General features: G+C 43.3%; 2 long non-coding RNA genes across 2 annotated transcripts; one reads left to right on the forward strand and one right to left on the reverse strand.

Annotated features, from left to right (window-relative positions):
- Positions 1–257: 257 nt before the first annotated feature.
- Positions 258–8,757, reverse strand: LOC141568450 (uncharacterized). Its single transcript, XR_012491579.1, has 3 exons — positions 8,546–8,757; positions 1,617–1,775; positions 258–772 (listed from the first exon to the last, which is right to left on the reverse strand). It is a non-coding gene; the product is annotated as an uncharacterized LOC141568450 (long non-coding RNA).
- A 16,701-nt stretch (positions 8,758–25,458) lies between these two features.
- On the forward strand, positions 25,459–26,815 carry LOC141568451 (uncharacterized). Its single transcript, XR_012491580.1, has 2 exons — positions 25,459–25,569; positions 26,149–26,815. It is a non-coding gene; the product is annotated as an uncharacterized LOC141568451 (long non-coding RNA).
- Positions 26,816–27,099: the final 284 nt, after the last annotated feature.

Below are 27,099 nucleotides of genomic sequence, written 5' to 3' on the forward strand. Positions count from 1 at the left end.
TAACCACTTAAAAATGAAATAAGCTAAAATAGCAAACATCAGTGTGTATCCTATATAAAAAGGAGGTATGTGTTCATGAAACTTTAATCTGTGTACAGTGCATGTGGTACAAAATGTGCTTTTTGCTATCAGCCGTGGTGGAAAACATTTGGGAAATACTGGATAGAGGACCAATCATGTTTAGATCACATGCAATACATTTTGCCTCATAACTATAAAATAAAGGGTTTTCTTTTCATGCACAAAAATATGACCCTAGCAGGTCATGAAATCAATTTAGTGGATCATGACCAGCATTATTAAAAACAAACAAAAACTGTCAGAGAGCATTTATATAACTGTCAGAAGACTTGTTCAGGCACATATAAACCTGTATGCACAAGTGCACTGAGACACGATGTAAAATATATGTCTTACAGGGGGTTGTTGTCAATTAATTTTGAAAGTCACCATTACAGAGTGTTCAGGATAATAGACTTTTACTGAGCAAACAATACAGTGCTGCCCGTGGATACAATTTAATCCCTTCAAGTATGCTGCCAAAAAGAATGGTATTCAAAAGGATGTCAAGAACACAAAAAGGCTGAGAACCATTGTTGTAGAGAGAAAGGGAATGGCTACCACCTTTCCATGTTGGAGTCTGGGGGGTACTAATGAAATTCCCATCACTCCTACCGCAGTGCTTGTAAATGTTAAATGAACTGACGTCATTTCCAGAAGCTGATGTTAACCCTGAGTTTGGGATGCCAAGATGCTTGTTAGGAATCAGCACCTGCGAAGGGAGGGGAGAAAGGGTCAGAGGAAGTCAAGTGCAGTGCAGCCCAGCAAAGGCTCTGGGAGCTCTGGGGGGAGCGGTCCCAGTCAGAGAGGCCTGCATTGGGCAGAAATGGCCAGGCCTTGCTACCCAGAGTCCCAACTCAGTATAGGCTGCAGGCTGCCCTCAGGAGGGGGTGCCCTCAGGTTTATGTGTTCTCTGGGGCCAACAGTGAGGAGCTGACCACTCCCCACATCAAGTCCCTCATTGAAGGGGATCTGAGCACCATACTTCCACAACTGAAGACAGCACGTATTTGTCTGTGGGCTGAGGACTGGCTCCAGAGGCAAAGGTGACTAGAGAGTCCCTCATTGCAGGAGTGCAGAGAATCAGATCATCCTTGGACAATGCTGTCTCATTCACCTAGAGTGTAGTCAGCTTTGTGCCCTGCTGATTGTTGGAAGAACGTACACTTCCAAGGCAATACATCCTTTCAGGTACTTATCCAATACATGCTGATTGAGCAGCAGACTCTGTGTTGGAATTTCATGACAAGCAGCCCCTTCCCAAAAATATCCATTCTACTTCTGGACATTTATCTGTAATTTCGCTAGTGAGATTAACAGTTGCTTCACATTTTATGAATTTACAGTTTTATGAGTTTACAAAGTACATGTTATCTTATTTAAGCATCAGAACCCCATGAGGTAGGCATCATTATCACCCCCATTTTGCACACAAGGAAACTCTCCTAGTCAGCTCAGGTTGCTATCACAATAGCCCATGGATTGGGTGGCTTAGACAACAGACATATGTTTCGTACAGTTCTGGAGGTTGGGAAGTCCGAGATCCAGGTGCTGACTTGTTTGGTTCTGGATCAGGGCTCTCTTCCTGGCTTGTAGACAGCTGCCTTCTCAGTGTGTGATCGCATGGTCTTTCCTCAGGGATTTCATGACAGATTTTGTCAATGGCTTGTGGAATTCCAGATATAGACGTCCTTAGCTCTAACTGTCTAGCAATCCTGTTAAGAAATGAAATACCTTCAGTCTGGCAAGACCTGTCTTGCCCAACCTTGGTTTGCTTAGGTAATCAAGCATGATTTTAATCAATCTGATTCCCATTGGTTCTGCTTCTGATTCCCAGGAATAGTCCTTTTCCAGGATAGGACATGGGAGGAAGATAAACTTTGACTACCCAATAGTCAACCTTTGTACTGTTCTCTCTCTGTACAGCATATATTGACCTCCTTGTACTATTGGGAACCAGAAATTTAGTTTTAGTAGCCTCAGATGCGTTGCCCATGCTGCCATTTTTGTGTACCCCGTTAAGATAGTTTATATGATTTTGAAAAACTGTTTTATAAAAATGAATTAATGGAAAACCAAAACTGGAAGTGCTAACTTCTGATAAAAATATCTGATAAGAATGTCTGCTCTTATACCCTCATAAAATGTGCCAAAAGTGGCAAATCTTAAGACACAAATAGATACTTATTGAAATCAACTGAATCTATAGTGTTGGGTAAGTAACAGAAAAAGAAGGCAAAATTCTGGAAGAACACTGATGAGGGGGTGTAGCTAAGTGGCAAGGTATAATTAAGATTTTTTTAATATTATTTAGCTTTTGGGGAATTAAGCTCCCTCCTAATTTTACTTTCAAATATGTTTTCAGAAATGCTTCAAGTATGACTATAGAGTCTTCCTGTAACCCAAATGTGTGACGAAATAAGTGATGTTGGAGGCATACAAGAAGGTGTCCAAGAGTCCAAAGGAGGAAGCTGTCATATGCATTCAGTCGTAGGGTCAGGAGGGGCTTCTCTGAGCATGGGAATTTACGATGCTTCTTGGACAACTGGTAGTATGCGGTTTCCTCAGCAGACATGGCCAGAAAGATAATATATAAGTAAATGACTTTAGAGACAAGAAAGGATAGATGATGGAGATGGTGAATGGTCAGGTTTGGGGGGGTCAGGGTATGGAAAAGTAAGTACAGTGGTGAGAACAGAGGCTCAGAAGGTCGACTGGAATCTTCCTGTGGAGGACGCCGTTGATGACACTCAGAGCTTCAGCATGACCAGAGCTATGCTGCCAGCAGACTACTGGGTAAATAGAGCCTTTTGAACAACCTGAGACTTCTGGATCTTGCACAGTCCAGTTTCAGGTGAGAAGCCTGGGCTGCGAAGGAGTAACACTTTACTCTTCATGTGGTCCCCCAACCAGCAGCAGCAGCAGAACCTAGGACCTTGCCAGCACCAAATTCTCAGGCCCTACCTCACACCTTGATGCTACATTTTGGGGGTTGGGTCCAAGAATCTTTTCTAACAAGCTTTCTAGGTGGTTCTGGTGCATGTTAGAGATTGAAAAGTCATGGTCTATTGATGGAATCAGAGACGGTCCAGGGTCTGGGGAAGACAAGCCAGCCCAACTCTGGGAGTGAACAGACCATTGCTGTGCCAATCCTGAAAAAATAATGTCTGGGTCACCATGTCAATGCATGACCTGGGGCTGGTTGAATGCAGAGTGTGGGAATCCTAAAGGTGAATGTGAAGACTGGGTAGAAATCCAGTAAACAAAGAAGTGGTCCACAGGTAAACGACTCAGGAAAAGGACAAGAAACACCACCTAACATGAAGACAATTGTCAGTTCCAGGCGCTGGGAGCTTTGGTAATTTTGAATATTGTTCTCTGAAGTTGTAAGTAATATTTAAATTACTGAAGAAAAAAAAAGAAAGACAGGCAATGTAATAGTTTTTGTCAGTCTTCCTGCTGTCAGCTGTGTCAGAACCTCCAATGAGAAACACATCATCCCCAATCAGGATTAACACCTCCCTACTTTTCTGTTTATTTAATCCTAACCTCCTCCCCTTCTCTTCCATGAACGCAGGAACTCCCCACCCCAATAGTCAGTGGCTCCAAACAACAACAAAATGTGGGTTTCTCAGGAAACTGCCCTGTGGGCAGGGCTTGGGGTGGGGGCAGTTTCTGCCTCACTCTGCTTTAGGCTGGACCTTTAGAATCTTCTGAGGGCTCCACCAGGCATCTGGTATCCGGGCTGGGAAAACTCAAGAGACTGGGGCTGGAATGTGTGGGCTTTCCTGGGCATAGGTACCCCTGTGTCATCTCTCCAGGATGCTGGCTTCACGGTGGCCAGTTTCTTTTATGGTGGCTCAGGGCTCCAAAGATAAGTGTCCCAAGAGAGAGCGAGGCAGAAACTCAGCCACAGAAATGTCACTTGTATTGCATTTGATATAGCACAAGCAAGTTACCGAGACTGGTCCATAGTCAAGGGCAGGGAAACGAGACTCCACTTCCTGTGGGAGGAGGGCCAAGGGATGTGCAGATAATTATAAAACCATCCCTCCTCTTGTATCTTCGGCTTCTTATTTACTCCCACATCTGGGCATCAATGTCTTCATTGATATGGTCTCCTGGCTTCCAACCTACCACGGAGTGCTGGTTTCTGGCTTTTTTTCCTCTCTGGTTTGATACTGTTCAGCCTGCCCACGTATCACTGTTTTATTCATTTGGCTTCACCATCTCTCTCTCTCTCCTGTTGCAAAAGGTAACTTCTGACTGAAGTACCTATGAGCAGGTGAAGGGATAGAGCTTGTCACATGTTGTCCCCTCCAAGCTCTCAACAGATAAACCGTTGATAAGGGGAGTATGTCGGCAGCCATCCCACACAAGGTTCTGAAATTATCCAGAAGCTTTTAACCCCCTTTATCCGGGCTGTGGGCCTGCAGAATCTGATGGGGAGAAGTGGCAGGCTCACGCTCCTTACACACAGGTCCCATCCCTCTGGTTTGATACTGTTGTCTTCCAGAAGGTGGGCAAAGATTTACAGAAATGACTGGTCAGTCTCAGCTCCAGCTGATGGAGATATCTGGGGTCCAATTCATTTCACAACAATACAAGCTCTTAGTGCTTGCATGGTTGCCCTAAGTGGCCTGGGAACTAGTTACAGGAAGCACTTTAGTACAAAGAAAGTACCTTATGGAGCCCAGCTCTTCTGTGGTTAGCACCTTGGCTTGCCTCCTGTAAACAGAACATAAACAACCCATTCAATTCAGGAGCTCCTGGAGAACCCGCATTATGGTAACCAAGAGCCTCAGAAAGGAAGCAAAGACTGATTGCCCTGGTTTTTATAAAAGGGCCACTTTACAACTGCGATCTCACCACGTGGAGAGATTCCATTGTATTGTAAATTTCAGGGCATCTGTTACAAAGAGACACTAAAACTAATACCTGGGTGCCTGCCTGGTGGTTCAAAAGCAAAGGATGTTTTAAGACAGAATTAGCACAATTCTTTGGCACAATACTCTCAGGGGAAGTCATGCCAGAGAGAGAACATGAATATTGAATGATGAAAACAAAAATGGCTCCACATGGAATGTCATTACAGATCAAAATGGAGAAAGTGATCTTTAAAACAACCAGCTCTCCTTATGGGAGGGCCTGCAACTGGAGCTGGGAATCCAAGAGGGGGTTTCAGTGGTGCTTTGTGAGGAGATGGGGGTGGGCAGAGATTGCGCACCATACCAGTCTGTCCTGGACCCGCAGCTGTTTTGGTTCCCAACATGGACTGTAGGCTGAAGAGTGTCTTATTCATTGATAAACAAAGCCAAGTTTGTGAGTAGGACATGATGCTACTGAAAAAGCTACAGAAGAGGTCAGAACCTACCAGATTTAAACTCACCAGAGACACATGCAAAGGGGTTATTCAACTCTCTGCCCCCCTCCCCCCACACACAAACACACATAAGCTCTCCTCATATCCACAAATGTATGAACATCTGTGCAGCTTGGGCAATGGCTGGCTGAGTGTGAATGTGGGAAAGAAAGGACCTAAAGACCACAGGGAGATGCGTAGAAATCAGCCACAAAGCCTCATTGCAGAGTAAAGGACACAAAACACTTTTGTGTTAAATGTGTTTATACTTTAAAGAGAAAATCAGAGATTCCCTACCCCCAAAATCTAGTTAATTTCTCACGCCTAGAGAAGGAGAGTTGTTTTCTTTCTCCAGCTCCCTCAGCTGAAATCACAGAGGACTTTGAAGCGGCAGGTTCAGTGAGATTTTTCTAACCCAAAGCAGGGGTAGATTTCCAGAACAGAACCCACAATGTAGCGGGGTCCAGCTGGGGATGGTGGTCCTCACACTGGGGGAACTCCAAGTGGCCTATGAATGTGGCGGGCTCCCCGATGCATTTGCATGGTGCATGTCACATCTGTCCGGTTCAGGTGGCTGGGCTTCTGCCTGATCCCCTCGTATTGTTATGGTTCTCCCTGCAGGGATGGGTGACTGCATTTGGATGGAGCTCTGAGAAGACTCCATGCCTTCATCAGCATGCTTGCCCCTGCAAACATACCCTTTCTAGCTGGTGACTGAGGACTGTTTCACACCAGTTTCCATGTCGCATACTCAGAGAAGCCCCTCCTGACCCTACGACTGAATGCATATGATAGCTTCCTCCTTTGGACTCTTGAACACCTTCTTGTATGCCTCCAACATCACTTATTTAGTCACACATTTGGGTTACAGGAAGACTCTATAGTCATACTTGAAGCATTTCTGAAAACATATTTGAAAGTAAAATTAGGAGGGAGCTTAATTCCCCAAAAGCTAAATAATATTAAAAAACTCAATTATACCTTGTCACTTAGCTACACCCCCTCATCAGTGTTCTTCCAGAATTTTGCCTTCTTTTTCTGTTACTTACCCAACACCATAGATTCAGTTGATTTCAATAAGTATCTATTTGTGTCTTAAGATTTGCCACTTTTGGCACATTTTATGAGGGTATAAGAGCAGACATTCTTATCAGATATTTTTATCAGAAGTTAGCACTTCCAGTTTTGGTTTTCCATTAATTCATTTTTATAAAACAGTTTTTCAAAAACGTATAAACTGTCTTAACGGGGTACACAAAAATGGCAGCATGGGCAAAGCATCTGAGGCTACTAAAACTAAATTGCCTTGGTCTGTATTCTCTTGACACTGAACTCCACACCATGGATTGGCTCCCTTAGCGCACTGAACTCGGGACTCCCGGCCACCCCTGTGCTTTGGAATCAGATCAGGTGCTGGATTCTTCTGGCAGCAACCCGGCCTGCAAACACTGGTTTCTTCCCTCCTCCAGTGAACAAACAAGGATAATGAAAGTTGTACGTGGGAATTTTGATCATGTTTTTGGCCGCTCTACCTATCAGGGAATGCCTCCTTTCCTGAGACATACGACTTAAAAAGAGTTTGTTTCCTGCTGTCACTGTTCGAAGGGCCACCCTCAGACCTCCACTGGGTTTAGCTTTCAGTATGCTTTCTGTTGTCTAACGTTAAGCAACAGATTGCCAGCTCTACCCTATTGCAATTTCTCTGTTCTCCTGGCTGTTGTGGGTGATTCCTCTTGGCCTTTCTCTGCTGTAATTTCAACTGGATTGGGGAGGAAGAGTAAAGGGAGGCAGAAACCTGTGCTCAGTGCACCATCTTGAATTGGAACCTTGAAAGGATTTCAAAAAATAAATATTTCTGGGCCCCAATCCCACACAGACTGAATTTGAATCACCAGGTGTGCTGCCCAGAAAAAAAACAAGGTTTTTGTTGTTTCTTTCAAGCCCTGCCGCCGCTGTGGTGACTCAGAAGCAAGCCCTCCCTTGACTGGTGACGACCCCAGACCTGCTGGATCAAGTTCAAGTTCCCAGGCAGCCCCGAGACTGTTCTGTGCTTGCGTCCCAGCCATCCAAACAACTTATATTTCCTTTCTACCCACTGATATTTCATTCTCGTGCACCTTTGAACATGCTGATCGAATTCCCTGTATTTTGTACCTCATCGTTTTCACTTAATAAATTCTATTCATTCTTTATTCTGTCTTTGATGGAAAACCTTTCTAGCTGCTCTCCTGCCTCCAGAGGTGCTGCCTACAGGAACTTGCACAGAATGGGCATGCGATAAAATGCTATTAAAATAACACTGAATTATATTAGAATCCTGCCGTTCTGTTGATTAATATAGTGGAAGGACACTTTTAGCAAATAACTAAAAGTTACAGAAGAACAAAGAACAACTCTGTCCTTCTGGGTAATTAAAGATAAGAAATGGAATATTCCTTAAAATGGGAATGTAAGAATGCATACATTTAGTTGCTATAGTTGCCATTTCAACCTCATCATCTCTAATTTTCATCTATGCCTTTAAGTCTAGTGAGCTGACATTCTGTGATATCTGCCCGGGTGTCTTAAAACACAATTAACATAAAGAAAAGTTTTCTGTGTGGGGAAAACGTACTGCCATCCACTGAGTTAATTGTGTGGACGTGAACGTACCAGGATAAGAAGTACAATCTTCAGATTTCAAATGTGATAACAAGGACAGAAATAGAGTCAGTTTTCAGCGAAGACAAAGCCCTCCCTGTCTGTTCAGACGCTCCTTTCAATTGTGTCTCCTGGGAAAAGCTTACTTTCTGCAGCAAAATAAGGAAGGGCTTGGTGGGGGGCGGGGGGGAGGGTTAAGGTGAATGAGCCTAGATGCTAATTTACTAATTAGCTTCAGGGACTTAAATTTTAGTCATCTCCAATGTAAGACTTGATGCTTCCCATTGTGCCAGATGCTCTCACAAAGCAAACTCTGAAGACAGGAGTAATTTTTCTCTTGGGGATGAATTTTATAAGCTGGTGTGTTACCTTCTACATTGCAGCTCATGCCTTGGGGTTCTGTAGAGTGGGTAACTCCAAACTTTTCTAGGACTAAGATAGCACAGCCAATCAATTCAACTCAAATGTTCAGTGAATACTTACCCTGCTTCCAGCTGCAATCTCAGGTCCCAGAGGAAGGAATTGTCTTAAACGTTTTTGTAACCGCAGCACTACCTACAGTGTGCAGCAGATAGTAGGTGATCAAGAACTATTGGTTAAATCATTGATGAATCATAGACGAATGAATGGGGGAAGCTGGTTGACTGATAAGTGGTCAGGTTTCTGTCCCCAGGAGCTCACAATCTAGAGCAGTGATCACGCACTTATGTGGCTACAGGGTCTGGAAGATAGAAATAAATGAGTGAAATGGATTGAGTATCAGAAAAATCAACTGCCAGAAATATATTCAGTCTTCCTCTGTTTTTCCAGATGTGTTGTTGTAAGGTCATAACAGAAATATGTGTCAGAGTAGAGTTTATGTTATCAATTTGAAGATGAGAATTAAATTAACATATTTTAATATGTAAATTATTACATTTATCAATTTATATTTTATGTATTTTTATTTAGTAATTCATTGTGCTTTCTATTAAGACATAGAAACCTGACATGATTTTTTTTTTTTTTTGGTACTAAGAGGACAATGTCAAGTCTTACATTCTATGTTCAACTTGAAAACTTTAAATCCTTTGACAGTGAAATTTAGTTTCACTTGGCTTCATAATGAAAAACAGCTGTTCACAAATGTAAAGATTTTAAATGTGGATAGATTCTTGCACAGCGACTTTTTTTTTGCTTCGTTAAAGTAACTACTCTTGAGATATTTGTAATATTCTGCTTTTCTAACATCATCATATCTACTTTTCATTGCAGTTTAGTACAATCACTTCCATTTGTAGTTTTTATTCAAATTATGAATATTAAATCAGAGCATGGATTGAACAACGTTTGTTCAAGTCAAAAAATTTGAAATCTGAGAATTTTTTTGCCATTCAGTCTTTAAGTTTTGGAAATGTTTCACTTTCATTTCAGGAAATGGATTTCAGGGAGGGAAACTGAGGTATATCGCTCCTCATAAAATTACGTGTGAACAACTTTGCAGAGTTGAAAATTCTTGGGATGGGTTAATGTCAATCTGAAAGGTTAAATCTGTACTCACTCTTTGCTGGTGAAATGTGGAGATATTTTTCTTTGGATTGTATTAACATGTCTATTCCCCCTCCCCAAAATTAATAAAAGTCTCTTTGTCCCCATGGCAAAACCAACTCCCTTGACTTCCTGTTATGGCTCCCTACCATACTTTGACTCCGACAAACATGAACTGTCAATGGCGTTAGGTCTAGTGCAAACAGTATTCATGGTGTTATGTTTCCCAAACTTTTAGTAGAAAATTCTTCCTGGGTGAACAAGTTAATACATAACTAAATACAATGTCTGTGCAAACTGTTACCATCTTGGATTTAAGTATGTAGGAAGTCCAACATTGACCATGACCATTCCAGAAGCCGCATTTATACTCCCGCTTACTAATTTGGACCAGTCCACTTAAAATTTTTCAAAACTTCTTCTCAACACAGCGATATGTCATGACCTGACACATGTGTAGCTATCACAGGGACGATATCCAAAAGTTTTTAGCAAACTACGGTCCTATCAAAATTCCAACTGAAAGTATGAAGAAATACAGCTAATTGGGAGATACAATGTGTGTTCTTTTCAGCTATAATAGAAATATCATCAACAATTTATCTGCTTTCAAGCAACTTGTCCTGCGAGTTCTCAGCCAGATCGTCAGCATTCGGGCACACATGTTTCTGTTAGACTTACATTTGCAAACACTTGTTTCTGTCCTATACACTGCTGCTCTCTAGAAATACTGTTATAAACCCACCATCTGAAAAGGTTGTGATGCCTGGACAGTTTTTTTTACACTTCATATATAACTGTGTCTTGCAGTAGCATTACTTATTTTGCTCATATTATAAACTAAACAAGTGAAATTTATTTTTTTCATTAGGTTTTTTGTTGTTGTTGCTAAATCATATTTTATTCAGGTAAACTTATCCTGCCTCATGGAAACCACAATACAGGCTGTTGCTCACATTTTCCTCTTGCTCGCTCTACATCCTGCGTGATTCAGGTACTTTTCCACGTGGCCCTGTGAGGCAGGTGTGCTCCCTTCCCTTGGGATCTGTGAATATAACAAGCTGTCTTTTAATGGCAGTTGTCTCCTGATTTGTTTGCCTCTCCACAGATGAATAATAATAAGACTTATGTTTTAAGACAATGTGGGACTAGATGTAACATGAAAAGTGACACCAGTTCACACGTTAGCAACTAAATGTACACCCAAGTCTCAAATTGTGAATAGTTTTATTTTTATAAAAAGATTTTCTAAGATTTATTTAAATGTCCCAAAGTTTGAATTTTAAAATTTCATCTTAAATAATTTTGAATACGTATTTTGATATTAATTCATTATAACTTGTTCTTTAGAAGATAAATAACCTTTGGAAAATATGTGAAACAAATGTTAGTTTGTAAATTTTTTTTACATTTATTTTATGTTTTTCATGAAAATATATTCAAATTGTGTATATCTCAGGTAAAAATATATTTTACTTTTTCATCCTTTAGATCCTTGCTGTCAAAAAAGTATGTGAATATTGGTTATAACAACATGATTTCACTGAAATAAAGCCAACAAAACAAATTTAATGGAACAAATGTAACATAAAATAATTTATGAATTATTTAAGTCTTTATTTTATCACTCATCCATGCATAATTGACCCATCCACAGCACACCATACATGTGAATAATTAAATTCAGCTGTCAATGGTATTTTGATGATTTTCTATCAGAGACCATAGCTTTACACATTTTATTTTTTGTCATTATGATGATATATGTGGTAAAGCAGTAATATAAAACATACATCCTTTAGTAGTTTGCTTGATTTATGACTTTTAAGTAATCAGGTGTATGGAATATGAACGAACCTACCTTGGTATTTCGGCTGGCAGACATACTTTCTTTCTGTTCCTCAAAATGATAAGCTTCCTTCAGCCATCTCCTCCAGCAGGTAGGCTCTTTCTCTGAAGTCTTCACACGGTGACCCCATGGTCACTCATTTCAACTTCAATGTCACCTCCATGGGATGGTCTCCCCTGGATCCAGGCTCTGTAGGATTACCCCATTTTATTTTCCTTATATCTTGTATCACTACCAGAGATTTCCTCATCTCTAACTTTGTTTATTTTCTGTCTTCTATCATGAGAATGCAGACCCTAACCAACTAAATCGGAATCTTCACAGTAGGGTCCAGGACGCAGTGTTTTTCTTAAAGCTCTTTATTGTGTAGGCAGGGCTGAGAACCACTGCTGTGGGATTGCTTTTGCTTGGATGCTCAAGGAAACATAAACAGAAATGTTTGCAATAGCAAAAGGCAAAAGGCAAAAAATAAAAAATAAATAAGACTGAACTATATAGCACCAGGAAAATTATGGCATATTCATAAAGTGCAATAAATACATCAGTTAAAATAAATTACCTTGAGCTACATAAGTCAACATCGATAAATTCCCCAAACACTACTATGCAAATCAAGTTAGGGAAAGATATGTATGGTACAGTAGCATTTATAAAAACATTAAAAGAGATGCAAAACAATAAATAATTGATGGATACATACATCTGCAAGTGAATTAATTTATTAAAAAATATTCCTAGAATGACCTAACATTAATTGCATGAAAGAAGTTATTTCTCAAGGGGAAAGGTTCAAGGATCAGGGAAGGAAATACAGGAGCTTCGCCTTGTACCCTTAGTGCTTTAAATGATACATTTAACAGAGCTCATTCTCCACACTTTTCTGTGTCCTTGAAATATGTTGTAATAAAAAATATGATAATTTCACAGTGTATTAGGAGGGGTTATCAATAGCGCTTCACGATCATTTTGGTCAATCTTCTGGGCTTTCCATATTTTGTGGTAATCATTGTCTTAACTCACTTCTAACTCTTCCTCAATAATTAAGAATGCAGAGAACACTTGAGAGCCATCTGGGTCCTCTTAGCATTTTAACAAGAAATTTGGCTCATGCCATCTTGGCTGCTGTAGAATCTCACTTAAATTCTTCCATTCTCAGAAAATTTCTCAATACTGTTTGTATCCCTAGGCACAAAAATCATCCATTAATTCATTTGCTTACTTATTCAATGAGTATTTGTTGAACACACTTAAAAGGCAGGGATGTGGGTAGAATTTTATTCTGGGACACCGTTTTCTTATCCTGTTCCTCAACCTGGCTTCTCCCTTCAGGTCTAAAATTAAATTATTACTTTTGTTGCATTTATGGCAGGTTTATCTCAAATAACTCAAAGAATTTTAAGGTTAGAATATGTTTCATTTTTATGTTCTCACCAATTTTGTGATATGTGCTTTCAGTTCCTCAAAGTTCCCCACATGTTGATAGCAGAGCCATCTAAGCAGAAAGAAGTGGGGCTGAATTCCACAGAAAGGAACTGACAGGTGGGGGTCTGGCTGGCTCTTCTAATTCTTCCTCTAAAGATAAAGCTCTGGCTGTATTGAATCTCCAGAGAATCTTAGAGGTTTGTCATGATTTATAACAGTTCATATTTCTTGAGGAGCCAGAGTATGTCTGTCCTTTGTCCACACATCTGTCATACTTGCATGCCATCATCCAGGTTTTCACTTAATGACTTTCTGTTGTACATTGCCGGTACTTAGTGTCATCCCATGGACTTCAGACATTTAAATAAATGATTGGATGTTATTCTTCCCCTACCTATTTTTCAGTCTGCCTAGCTTTCAACTAGCTGCTAGTACATACCTTTGACGTATCTTTATCTTTTAAAAATTTGTAGAAAAGGAAATAAAAGGAACAAATATATTTTTTAAATTATTCAGATTTCAGTTATTCTCTAAATTCTTAATTAAATTCTCCCACCCATCCTGCAAAAGAAACTCCACATGGTAAGCCATGAAAGTCTTTATAAAGAGAGTTTACGTTGTTTCCTGGCTTGGTAAGATATATGAGTACAAATTAGATAGAACCCATGAAATTACAGTTTTATGAAGGGCAAGGGGTGATTCAACTCAGAGACTTACTTTTCATTCACGTGTGAAAGAAACAAAACTTTTCCGGATTAAATTGGCTGGAGGGAAATGTCATGCCAGCATGTGCAAAATGATGAGGGACAGCTGGCTAGGAAAGCGTAAATCAGAAACCAGCCTCACCTTCTCGCTGGGGAAATTGCCACCAAAATGCTTATAAATAGCTCTTTCTGTTTCCCAGTTCTGTCAGGACTAGCAATGGGTATTTAAATGAAAGCCACCTCTGTGTACAGCTCAGGGGCAGACTCAATGGTTTCCTTATAGAAGATCTAGAATGGAGGCCTCACCCACAGGATAGACTGACTATGTCACGTTTGCCTGGGCAAAGGAAGCTCTTTGGGGCCCAGGGCAGAGGGCTCAGGACGGGTGATGATTTAGCGTGCATATTGTATGGGCTTCAGTTACCCAGCAGAGGTGATCAAAGGTAACCCAGACCTCAATAAAATCGAACTCTCAGACCATGTGAGCCAGCCTGACATTTCCTCAAACCCGAGTTATTTCAGGGTAGGCTGTCCCAGCTAGATGCTCCTTGCGTATTCCAAATGACATTTCTAACCGCAACTCTTGAGTTCAACTGAATCCCATCATCACTCCTCTAAGCCCTAGGAAATCTTTAGTTTTAGGTAAGTAATGTGGAGTCCCACCAAATTTCCAACGCACCGAACTTGGTCCTGTTTGATAAACGATACTGTGGCTCACCCATGGTTCCTTCCCTATTCTGGCCAAATACGTTTATAGGAAAGGCTCTGCCATGCAGAGTGTCATGCGGGGTCTCAGCTCCTGCTCCCCACATAAGAACGCAGGACACGGTGAGGCCAAAAAGGAACACCCACGGAGCCATAGATAGGGGAGTCATACCACTATATTCTCCCTGGCGGCTGGGTTGGAGACACAGGAAGTGGGAGCCACACCATCCACACTCCACCAGCGCTTTTCTGTCAACCGACCTCCCTTGCCAACTGCAATCCGCTGTGCTAACTGCAATCCTCGCCTCTCTGCAATCCAAAATTTGCGCTTGCTAGCTTAGCTACGGCAGTTATATCAGTGGCTAATGGCTAACTGGTAAAAGCTGATGGCCAGCTAGTCACAGCTGATGGCCATCTACTACCCGAGCCAGCACCTTTCCACGTGAGGCTGAAAGACTGGAAACTGCTCTCTGGGACTCTGTCCCCACAGGCTCAATAAATGCTTGTTAAATGAATGAATGGCCCGGGATCCAGAACATCAGCCATGTCCCAGAAGAGGGCATCCCACTAGGCTGGCTGTGGAAGGAGCATCTGTCTTCAGTGCAAGGCCAGGCTCAGTTTACAGCCACGTGGACTTCAGGGAAGGGGAAGAATAAACTTCGGGGAAGAGGGTTAGAGGAAGGCAGAGAAGGTCATCATTCTGTGCAACTCCTTATTAAAAATGCTACTCCAGCAAATCAAACACAAGTAATGCTGAATCTGGGACTGATCGAAGCCGGAAATAATCCCGTAACCACACCGGAGGTCATACGGAAGCATGGGTTCTTTTGACTTAAGCTGACTGCAGAGCAAAGCAGAGGACTGTAACTTGGCTTGCACTCCCGGGGGGCTGGTTAGGGAGCCTGGCTCCCTCCCAGAGCAGCTCCTCTGGCGTCTGCAGTAATTCAACAACTCAGGATATTCGCCCCTCATCTGCTGTGTGAAAGGATGAAGGGGTTGAAGGAGGCAAGGAAGCAGGTTCCTGCTTGCAACAATGTTCTCTGGCTGTCACTTCTCCTCCCCTTAACTTCTTCTTAGACTGCAGAAAGCTGCCCCAAGGCCTGGTGCGTCCACCTCGGATCCTTTCCCCTGCTTGTGACCACAATTCTTTCCCTCACACATCCATTTAATCTTGGTTTTGGCAACTGCTGAGCCAAAGCAGCTGTTTGCATTGCTGACAGGACTTCTCCCTTCAGACTGTCGACATATGTACTGTTTGCCTTTGCTCTGGGGCAAAACGTTTATGTTTGATGAACTCAGTTTTAAAACAAACCATCCATGGAGACACTAACGCCATGGGATTCATCTGCCCAGTCGGTAACTTCCGATGAATAGTGTCGCTCCTAGATGCAGTGTTCAAAGGCTGTGTCCCATGTCCCGAAGGAGACAGAGGACCTTGAGATGAGATTTTTATCCGCAGCGTCGAAACTGCGGGTTGTCTCTTTAAGGAGTGAGAATCATTCCACAGGAGTGCTTTTACGTGATGTTATTCAAGGAAAAGAACTCATCTATATTCGGATTCTGACCAATTATGTTTTCACTCGGTTTATCTTCTTAGGTTTTAAATACTTTTCTATTAAAAAAAAAAAAAAAACTTTTAAAAAATGTAGCTGTGTGATGAGTCACGGACTGCCGCTGTGCCCTAAGCTAGAATAAAACACAAAGGATGCATTCAAATGAATTGCAAAGTGTATTATACTCTGAAAATCAGCATTAAGATGCACATTAATTTTTGCAGCTCTTAAATACTTTGGTTGCTGCGGAACTGCCTCCCTTCTATAATTGAAATAGCTCTTCAGATGCAATTTGGTTGCTGATTGGTTTTTAAGTATTTTCAAAAGCTAACAGCTCAGATGGAAAAGGTGGTATACCCTTGAGTTTTAAATAGGAGCACAGATGTCATCAAGCTGTGGACTCATTAGGCCACTGGAAACCACATTTATTTTCTCTAGAGAAGGGGTGCTCCAGCCCGAAGGCTGACACACGTTAACTGCTGGGGAGACCACAGAGCTGACTCAACATCAAAGACAAGATGTTGATTATGAGGGAGTTATTATCCTTTGAGTGAATTAACCGGGTCTCTTATTAACTCCACTCCCTAATTCACACATTCTGTACTTTCCACTCTTGCGTTTTGTTACCCCTGGCTCTCTGTCAGTTTCAAGAAATGCCAAGTAGAAAAAGAAGCAAAACAAAAAAGCAAGCCCATTTTGGTATTCATTGGCAGGTGAATATCTACAGGTATCACTGGGAAGAGGTTTCAACAAAGTGCCCAGATTGGGCATCATAATGCTCTGTGGATTAATTTTGGGGGCCATGGCCGGCAGCAAAAGGATAATGCAAGGTGGCTGTGTCCCTATGGCAACACTCAATAACTACAAGATGAGAAAATATAATAACCTAGGGATTCTTATGTGGGCCTGCCTCTTTGATATTAATAAGGCAGCTCTGAACTCATTGATGAGAGTAACGGTATGTGTTTAAGAAAACATGGAGGTATCATTAGTTGCATTACTAAATTTCTCACTCACTGAGGGTCGATGGTCAGGTCATAAATTCTTGGCTTCTTAAATTTCTTCTATGTATTAATGTACATTGTTGGAATGTTATGAAGTTGACACATAAAGCAATAATGCTTGTCATGCGGGAGACCCTGCGGGGTCTCTGCTTCCGCTCCCCATACAAGAACGCAGGATATGGTGAGGCCAAAAAGGAACACCCAAGGAGCCATAGATGGGGGAGTCATACCACTATATTCTCTCTGGCGGCACTATACTCTCACTGGAGGCTGGATCCACACTGTCTGCAAACAGCCATCCGCGCTTGCCAGCACAGCCACCATCTTCTTGCTAGCCCCCATTCTTTCTCTCTTCTCCTTCTAGCATAGCCACAGCAGTTATATTAGTGGCCAATGGCTCACTGGTTACAGCTGACGGCCAACTAGCCACAGCTGATGGCCATGCAATCACAGTTGGCCATTTACTACCTGAGCCAACACCTGTCTATGTGAGGCCGAGAGCCTGGAAACTACTTTCTGGGGCTCTGCCCCCACAATGCTTGCAAGTCACAAATTGCTGTTTGAACCCAAAGTGAAATTACTATTAGGGAACTCTGAAGATTAAGATTTGCGAGAGGACATTCGTGAGCTCATTAGAAGGGGAATGTGGGGGCAGAGCCCCAGGAAGAAGTTTCCAGGCTCTCGGCCTCACATAGACAGGTGCCTGGCTCAGGTAGTAAATGGCCATCAATGTGATTGGATGGCCATCAGCTGTGGCTAGTTGGCCGTCAGCTGTAACCAATGAGCCATTGGCCACTAATATAACTGCTGTGGCTGTGCTAGCAGAGAGAGAAGAGAGAAAGAATGGGGGCTAGCAAGAAGATGGCGGCTAGGCTGGCAAGTGTGGATGGCGGTTTGCGGACAGTGTGAATCCAGCCTCCATTGAGAGTATAGTGCCGCCAGAGAGAATATAGTGGTATGACTCCCCTACCTATGGCTCCGTGGGTGTTCCCTTTTGGCCTCACCATATCCTGCGTTCTTGTATGGGGAGCGGGAGCAGAGACCCCGCCGGACGCCCTGCACGACAAATGGCTCAGCGAGCAGGGTCCCCTGCACGACAAATGGCGCAGCGAGCAGGGTCTCCCACATGACAAATGGCGCAGCGAGCAGGGTATGGTGCCGGCCAAAGCTCTCCAAAGGACGGTGGAGCAGTTTGTGTGTATGAACACTCAGTCTCGGGAAGACCAGGAGGAGCAGCTGCCGGAGAGCTGGACCCCCGTGGAGGGGTGGGAGGACGTGGACGTTTCTCCCACCAGCACAGGAAAAGCCATGCAGCTGCTGGAGAGATGGAGCCCCGTGGAGAGGTGGAAAGATGTGGACGGTTCCCCAACCAGCACAGGCCGGAGAAAGCGAAGGTCGTTGCGGCCCTGTGGGCTGGGAAGTTCCTGCTCAGGCAGCCCGGATGCAGGACTTACAGTCCCAGGAGGTAACGCTTGCTGAGTCCTCCTTGGGAGATGAGGGTGAGGTCAAGGTCGTCCCTCACCCCAGGACAGCCCTGGTGAATGACTATGGACTATGGGGAATTGCCTTTCATCCCTAATTTAATGGACCACTTGACTGTTTGGGAACTGTTGTTAGTGGAACTGGGGGATATTTGCTTTTGTGTCTTGACTGGCCGCCATTGAGAATATGTAAGCACCTTGATTGTGAGTCGCTGTTGTTCCAGCAGGGTACCCTGAGAGGCACAGAGAGAGTGGCAGTGCCCTGAGAGCCCTGGCTGAGTCCAGGAAGTCTGGCTGAGCCCTGAAGATACCCTGGCTGTGCCCAGGAAGTCGGGCTGTTCCCAGAGAGAGTGGCAGTGCCCTGAGAAATCCTAGCTGTGCCCGGGGAAACTAGTGGTACCCTAAGAAGTCCAGGAAGTCTGGCCGTGCCCAGAAGTACTGGTGGTGCCCTGAGAAACCCTGGCTGTGTCCGGGAAGACAGGTGGTACCCTAAGAAGTCCAGGAAGTCTGGCCATGCCCAGAAGTACTGGTGGTGCCCTGAGAAACCCTGGCTGTGCCCAGAGAGCCTGGTTGTGTCCAGGATGTTGCAATTACCTCCAGGCTCCTCGCACAGGGACCCTCGCGGAAGACGCTTGTCGCGTAGATTGTGAGGCGAGAGCCTGTAGGGGTGGAGTGTGGGGGCAGAGCCCCAGAAAGAAGTTTCCAGGCTCTCGGCCTCACATAGACAGGTGCCTGGCTCAGGTAGTAAATGGCCATCAATGTGATTGGATGGCCATCAGCTGTGGCTAGTTGGCCGTCAGCTGTAACCAATGAGCCATTGGCCACTAATATAACTGCTGTGGCTGTGCTAGCAGAGAGAGAAGAGAGAAAGAATGGGGGCTAGCAAGAAGATGGCGGCTAGGCTGGCAAGTGTGGATGGCGGTTTGCGGACAGTGTGAATCCAGCCTCCATTGAGAGTATAGTGCCGCCAGAGAGAATATAGTGGTATGACTCCCCTACCTATGGCTCCGTGGGTGTTCCTTTTTGGCTTCACCATGTTCTACGTTCTTGTGTGGGGAGCGGGAGCAGAGACCCCACCTGACACCCTGCATGACACAAGCATAACTAGAGATGGTGAAGAATTCATTGCAAACTCTCATCTCATTATTGTTGGGAGAGAGGGATTGTGATGGTGGCACTAAATCTTCTATTTTTGAGATTTGGACCTCTGGTATGATTCAAATTAATAAGTGTAATTTAGCTTGGGACTTTTTGAAAGCTTCCTTTTGTTTGCCTCTGAATGATTTTGCTTCCTATATATTTACTATGCAGTTTCAATGTTTCTATTTACTTAGGCCCTGCTAGCCTAGTGACTGGGGAGAGATTTTGCATCTATGTGGGATCCACTCTCCTGGCTCCAACTTAAATCTACATAACATATGCAAAGGTTGTCATAACCAGCTTCACCATACCTTCTCCTAACCCCAACTACAGGAAAATATAAAACTTGAGACCAAGCAAACACTTGATGCAGTAGTTTGCAGTAGTTTCCAGCAGACTCTGCCCATCCGACTCTCCTCTTACTTTAATAAATCTTCTATATTTCTATCTGACTCTTGAATTCTTTCACAGCCCCTGAGCGAACAGACACAACAATTATGTTTCATGCATAAGAACGATAGTCTCTACTGAAAGCCACCTGTTGTTTAGAAAAGTGGATCCAAGTGTGAAGAAGTGTAAGGAGAAGAGATTTCAGGTAACAGATTTTTCTTTTTTCTGCTGTCATAGGTACTACAATGTCTAGTTTGTCTTATGGAAAGAAAGTTACACAAAGGAAAATGTGTCCTGAGACCATTAAGAGAAAAGAAAACTCACCACTGATTAAGGATATCACAAAGAGATGGATCACCTTCAAGTGATGTGATTATTTAATTCCCTTAAGTAGAGCATTATTTAAATTATACTGTCAAATCTGAATAAAATATGCGGGGACACCAAGAGCACCTCCTCTGTAAAAATCTCAGTGGAAGTTTTGAAAACAGAGCACACTACAGTCTATTTTCTTTGAAAATACCGGGGATGCCAAGAAAGTGTATACAAGTGGACACTTTGATCAACGTTGCTCAAGCAATAGTTCACCATAATCAGAAGTGTCTGGACACTGATGGTAACCACTTTGAGCACCTCTTGTAATTGCAGAAGTCAAACGTGACTTGTATTCATCTTTTGTTATTGGTATATATTGAGTATTACAATTTTAATACAGTTTGTTCCTTGCTTAAAATGTGTATACTTTTTTTTTTGGCACCCTCTGTATATTGATGGCACTTGGAAGAGGAATTTTAAACAATCCCCCCAATATCTAGGTTTGAGCTGCCCTCTCCAGCTGAAAGCCTCCCAATCACATTGCTTTCTCTCTCTAATGATGCACGGTTTGTAAGCTTGAAAAACAAACCACCACTACTACCACCACCAACAACAACAAAAACAGAAACAAAAGGGTAGAGTGCTGAAAGGGTGGAGATGAGGGGCTGTGGGATCTTTATAAGAAGCAGATCTTTCTTTTGTGATGGAAAACCGAAAACCCTGATAGACAAATGCTGATATTTACACAAGGTAACATATCCCAGGAAGTGACTGAAAAGAACTGTGAAAGGGGTTTCTCTGATATGTTGTCCCTGCCGCTGAACACAGGTACCGTCCTTTTTGATCGCCGCCATATGTTGTCTGCAGCTAAAGAGAGTCACTAAATGCGACGCTGGAATCCTGCAGAACCCAGGAGCCGCTGCTCATGGAGCCAGACGAGAGTGGGGAGGCTTCGCGGAGCCCAGCGGGGCAGGGAGAAGGCAGAGGCAAAACCGGCTCTCCCAACCGAGGGAGGGGCCAGTGTGGGGGCAGGGAGGACGCCCAAACGACTGCAGTTAGGATTTGAGTTCAGAAAATCCCGGCAAGTCTATTTTCTATGCATGATAAGGCATTCGTGATTCTGAATAACACCGTTTCAAAGATTTAAAAGCTCCCTGTGTAGCTGTGCTGAAATAGAAGCATGCAGCATGATTGCCAGGCCGGCATTAAAACTGGAGAGAGGGGAAAAAAAGGACGAAGAAAGAGGTGGGGGGAAAGGTTTCTACACCACGGTTGCCCAAATGAAATAGCACTTAGACCTGCCTGCTGCTGCTTCTGGATGTTTCCAAGGAAGGTGCACTGCTCTTATTTGTGCACGGGATGCACCAGGCATGGGCTTTCTGGAAATTCAGGAGACATCTTGTCTTCCTACCGACGGCTCCTGATCTAGACGGCACACTAGCACTTCCCAGGTCCTTGCACAGTGGCCTGAGGCCTGGGCCCCACCCCCTAGAGATTCGGATTAAATTTGTTTGGGGCAGCACTGGTTGTTCTTTTTAAATTCCTCTGCTGAGCTTAATGTGCAGTCAATATTCAGAAATCCTGCTATTTCTTGCAAACAGCTTTTAAAAAATTGCCTTGATTATCTGTTCCTTGGGAGGTGTTTTAGGCACTTTTCTAATTTTCGGTAGAATGTCAAATCCCATCGCAGTGAGCTGGAACAACAGGAGATACCGTGACACAGGCTAAGGCGAGTTCTGTGTTTCCTAACTCCTAAGGTGCACATTTGAACGCAGCAGAAATCAGGATGCATCTTACAATGAATGTGACTGTTGGATTAATGTCGGACCCAGCAGCAGTCCCGAGGACGCTCTCATTGCTGTGACACATGCAGCCTCGGTCACAGCCCTTCACATAGCAGCCACTTCAATTGTGCTATGTGAATTGCTGCAACCATATGTGTTTAAGGGTTTAATGGTGCTGAAAATGTCTCTAAGAGGATTCCACTATGATTGAGCACCAAGAAAGATACGAAAGCAGAGTGGTGGGCCATACGTGCGGTATGGGGAAAATAATTATTTATTCTTAAAGGAATGACTGAAATTCCATATGTCCTCCCAAAGCCACAACCGAGTGACTTCTGGGATCTAAAGGGCAACAGTTACCTACATGCAGAGAGCAGGGCTCTCTCCTAACACAGTGCAAAAGGATTTCCTCCCCCACCAGCCCAGCAAGAAAGCATTAACCTCAAAACTCACAGACAGGTTAACAGTGGTTTGAAAGAACATCTGGGATAATAGTGGAGGACTTCTTCTCTTTAGAGAAAAGCTGTATCATTGATACTTTTGATGGCATAAATGACAGCATCATGGAAAAAGCTGCCTAGCGATGACAGTTAAAAATTAATATAAAAGCATCATTTCTTCACTGTGAAAAAAACTTGTATAAATAACATAGCCAATTTACTGTGCATATATTTTCCTCTTAAGGTAGGAACAAACAATAACTTTTCAATGCATAATAAATCTAAAATAGCTCTTTCACTAAGTATAATATGAAACTTCTAAGTAGTAAGAAAACTTTGTGTTTGCAGTACTTTCTTTCTTATAAGTGCGTAAAATAATAGTGTCTTATAATCAATTGGTTTCTAAGATTTGATGAAACCACAGTATATAAATTCTCTGTTAGCCAACATAGGTCGGGAGTATTATTTTATGATAACTGAAATATTCGTTTGAGACAACCTAGAGTCTATGGCAGGACATTTTTTTATGCTTTCACAGAAAACCAATTTATAAAGACTTCTAATGTAAAGTACCATGGAAATGGACTAGTGTGTTTTCCCGAATAAGTAACTTTACCTCTTTAGGCATCAGATTTCTCATATATAAAGTAACAAGGTGAAAAAAATTAATTTCCAAGGAACTATGTCAGCCACAAGTTGAGTCAAGAAAAGGATGAACTAGCAGCAAGGAGGCCAAAACCAACGGTGAACACACAATTTTTAAAAAATGTTTTACTTGGAAGAACCAATTGCATTCCAATCCTCCTTCTACCATTGGCTTCCACTGCCTGCCGTCATATCCAGGAAAGTATCATTTGTTCATTCGTTCATTTATTCAACATGTGCCATGCATGTGCTAGGCACTGTGGATAAGAGAAGAGAGGTGAAAAGGATGATGCAGTCTCTGCCTTTTTAGAACTAGAGGGGTAGCAGGGGATTTTATTAAGATTATTTTTGTGGGGGTAGACGGGTGGCTCAGTTGGTTAGAGCGCGAGCTCTGGGCAACAGGGCTGCCTGTTCGATTCCCACATGGGCCAGCGAGCTGCGCCCTCTGCAACTAGAATTAAGTCAATGAGCTGCTGCTGAGCTTCTGGGTGGCCAGATGGCTCAGTTGGTTGGAGCATGGACTCTCAACCACAAGGTTGCTGGTTCGAGTCCTGCAAGGGATGGTGGGCTGTGCCCCATGCAACTAACAAGGGTCACTGGAGCTGGAGCTGAGCTGCGCCCTCCACAACTAAGATTGAAAGGACAACAACTTGATTTGCATAGAGCTGATGAGTCCTGGGAAAAAACACACTACTGTTCCCCAATAAAAAAAAGTCCTGGAAATACACACTGTTCCCCAATAAAGTCCTGTTTATAAAAAATGATAATTTTTGTGGGGACATGCAGCAGACAGCCCTTTCAGAATCAGAACCTTGCTTTGAACAGAAATGAGCTCCCTACATATAAAAATAAGCAAGCCAAAAATCCTGTGCTCCATACCGAGGTCCCCCACCCCTTTTCTCCCATCCTCAGAGTCCCAAAGAGTGTCTGATAGATCAGAGAAATCCTGGGGACACTGTGATATGTATTCTTGTTTAATCCACAGGGGACAGTGTCCTCTCGGTTTTCCTAGAAAACAAGATTCGATATCAGAGCCTGCGAGTAGGTGTAAAGTTAGAAATTCTAAGAGGAGTTGCGGTCCCAGTGTTTCTGCGCACGATAGACCAGATCTGACAAATGCACTTCACTCCCACCAGCAAGAACGAGGAGTGGCCATATTAGATGGGATTATGCTGACAAAGTGCTCCTGACTTACCAGGTGTTTGAACAATGAGAAATCTTCATGCAGGGAGAGGCTCCAGCTAAGCTGATGGCAAATTTAGGTGTTAATTGAGGACTGTCACTAGCAACAAGTAGGACAATTTGTATTTAATGGCCTTTAAAAGGGACTTTTTGTCCCCGTGCAGCATAGCATTGTTTCGTTTTTTTGTTGATACCAAAGTCTTTCCCTCTGTTTAAAGGAACAGAAAGAAGCATTTGTTTCTGTGAGCTGGCGTTGCAGTCCGCGGGGAGGCCCGAGCCAAGCCCTGGGCTCTGCTCCGAGAAGGTCTGGCCGACCTGGGAGTTTGTGGGCACGGCTGGCATGCAGCAGGATTCCAGGTTCTCAGCTGGCATGCCTTAAGGATTTCTCCTTGAGGACCAGGGCCCAGAAAAAGGCCCCTTGGCTCAATGTGTGGCAAGTGTCACTATGACTCAAGATTAAGTCAAAACAAAACAAATTGTCTAGACGTTTTTTTTCCCTGGGTGATGACAGATTTAATTAGCTGTAATACAAGCCCTTTCTTCATCATCTTAGCCACTCTTGCTCCAAAATTATTTGCCCTTGAATCAGCAATGATTATTTTGATTTTCCTGGATATCTTATTATAAAACATTATTCTTACTAATGGAAACAGGGATAAATGTGGAGAGATGCTGTACTAATATTTGTTCCTAAAAATATTTTCTAGGCTCTAAAGAAGGGGCTGAGATCACCCTTTAATTCTTTACTAGTCTCTCATGTCCGGGAAAAAGCAATTGAAGGAGCAAATACATGTAGAAGCTTCGTTAAAAATGATGTGTTATTTGTGTGTGTGTGTGTGTGTGTGTGTGTGTGTGTGTGTGCACATATTGAAAACTTTCATAGAATATTTGTCAAAGAGGGAATGGGACTCAGAGACAATTACTTGCTATTTCTTCACACCACTATGTGTTTAAAGTTTCTACAATAAACACAGTATTTTAATAATTAAAAATTAATACAGAAAAAGAGAGGGTAGGGCCCACGCATGTTTCAGAGAAAGCGTGCCCTTGTTGATTATGACATAGATAATCCCCAGGGACAATACCTTCCAAAAGCCCCATCCCATGTAGGGCGGCTTGAGTGGGGACAGCTGACACTGAGCCCACTTTGTGCTTACTCTGTAACCACCCGTCTTACTCATGTCACAGCCAGCCTCTGAGCCAGTGCACTCTGGGTTCATTGTTTAGACGGGGACAAAACAGTTCAGAGGTGTGACGGGAATTGCCTCAGTGCAGCTGTTGGGGATGGGATGCCCTGAGTCCTGGCTGACTGCGGAGTCTGAGGTCCTAAGCACTGGCCGGACTGCTTCTCCACGGAAGGGAGCCAGTGAGCGCGCTCTCTCGGGGTGCTCTGGAAGGACTTGGCCGTGCTTTGTAACTGACAGGCCGTGTGTGTGTGTGTGTGTGTGTGTGTGTGTGTGTGTGTGTGTAAATGGAAGTGTGTGTGAGTGTTTGGGGGAGCGTGGGAGGAGGAGACATCTTTTTATTGTCTATCTTGGATTGCAAAATTGAGACTGTAGGGCCACCTGTCTACTTTATGCCCTTTGTCTTTGCACTTGACCTAATGCTGCTCTGAGTTAGACCCCGGTGCCGATGCTGCCACAGGAGCAGTCCTGAGCTTATTTGAGCTAGTTCCGTTGGCCCCAACTTCTCCACCAGGCTGTGTGTCACATGCACATTGTGCGGGGCGGGAGGGGGGGGGGGGAGAAGTCAGAGCGTGAAGGGATACATTTCCCCAGAGCAAGCAGCTTCGCAGTGACAGCTGCGAAGTCACTGCCTACACCCTGTCCTTCCTGGGACTGGCCAGGGGTTTCATTTCTGTAACCAAGACCAGACACTCATTTTGGAGGTAGCCAGGAGCTGGAGAATCATGCTTCAACTCCTACATCTTGCATTCTGTTTTCAGGAAGGAATCCAAGCCTAAACAACTCTTGGAAGAAGAGGCCATTTGCAGCTAACACTTGAGCTTTACTGTATATCCCCCACCCTGTGCTTCGTGCTTCAGGACCTTCTCCTGGGACTTGTGACTGGGGGAGGAGACATTTGGAAGAGAATCACTGAATGCAGCAGTGCTTCCCCTTGTTACTGGTCTTAGTTGTGGAACGTGCTAGACTATGAAATACTTCCAAGCCTGGAATCATAAAATGTTGGAACTGAAGCAAACCTTCAGTTCCCCAGAGGCCTGTGGAAACCTTTTACTTTTGCACACAGCAGACTCCTTGAGGGCAGTGACTGCATTTTCTTCACCATCTGTCTCCCCACGGTTTATTTTAGCACAGTGCTTGATGGGGACACCGAGACTTCCCAATGTATAGCGCTGGCCCATAAATCCGAGAATTCGCTGGCTAACAAACATGGGTAGGTGGGTATAGGGGCTAAAATAATCATTTTGGAATAATTGCCTTGGGGAATTCTCAATCTTTCTCAGCTTTATAGATGGGGAAACTGAGGCTCAGAGAGGTTAAGAGGCACTTGTCCCGACGGCACAATTCACCTGTAATACACCTAGTGCTGAAATCCAAGTCTTTTAAAATTTTTGTTACATGTTCTATTAAAAGAACTACCTCTTACAAGGAGAATTATTTTTCTTCTGCAGATTTTATCAGTGCAGAAGGCAGGATAGCTGAAGGAATTATATAAGAGGCAACTTATTTCTCTTTCTCACAGAATGGAAAAAAAGCAGGTGGAGGCAAACAGAACCCCATATGCAATTTGATCAACACAGCTGAGATATTTCCAAGGTTGACTTTCTTCCTCTCTCTGTATCTCTCAAGAATTCTACCGCACTCAAGTAATAAAGACAAAGGCCCTCAAAGCTCTCTCTCTCTCTCAGGAAAGCCTTCTCATGATTGATACC

The sequence above is a fragment of the Rhinolophus sinicus genome, linkage group LG02 (assembly GCF_036562045.2).
Source record: "Rhinolophus sinicus isolate RSC01 linkage group LG02, ASM3656204v1, whole genome shotgun sequence".
Taxonomy (NCBI): Eukaryota; Metazoa; Chordata; class Mammalia; order Chiroptera; family Rhinolophidae; genus Rhinolophus; species Rhinolophus sinicus.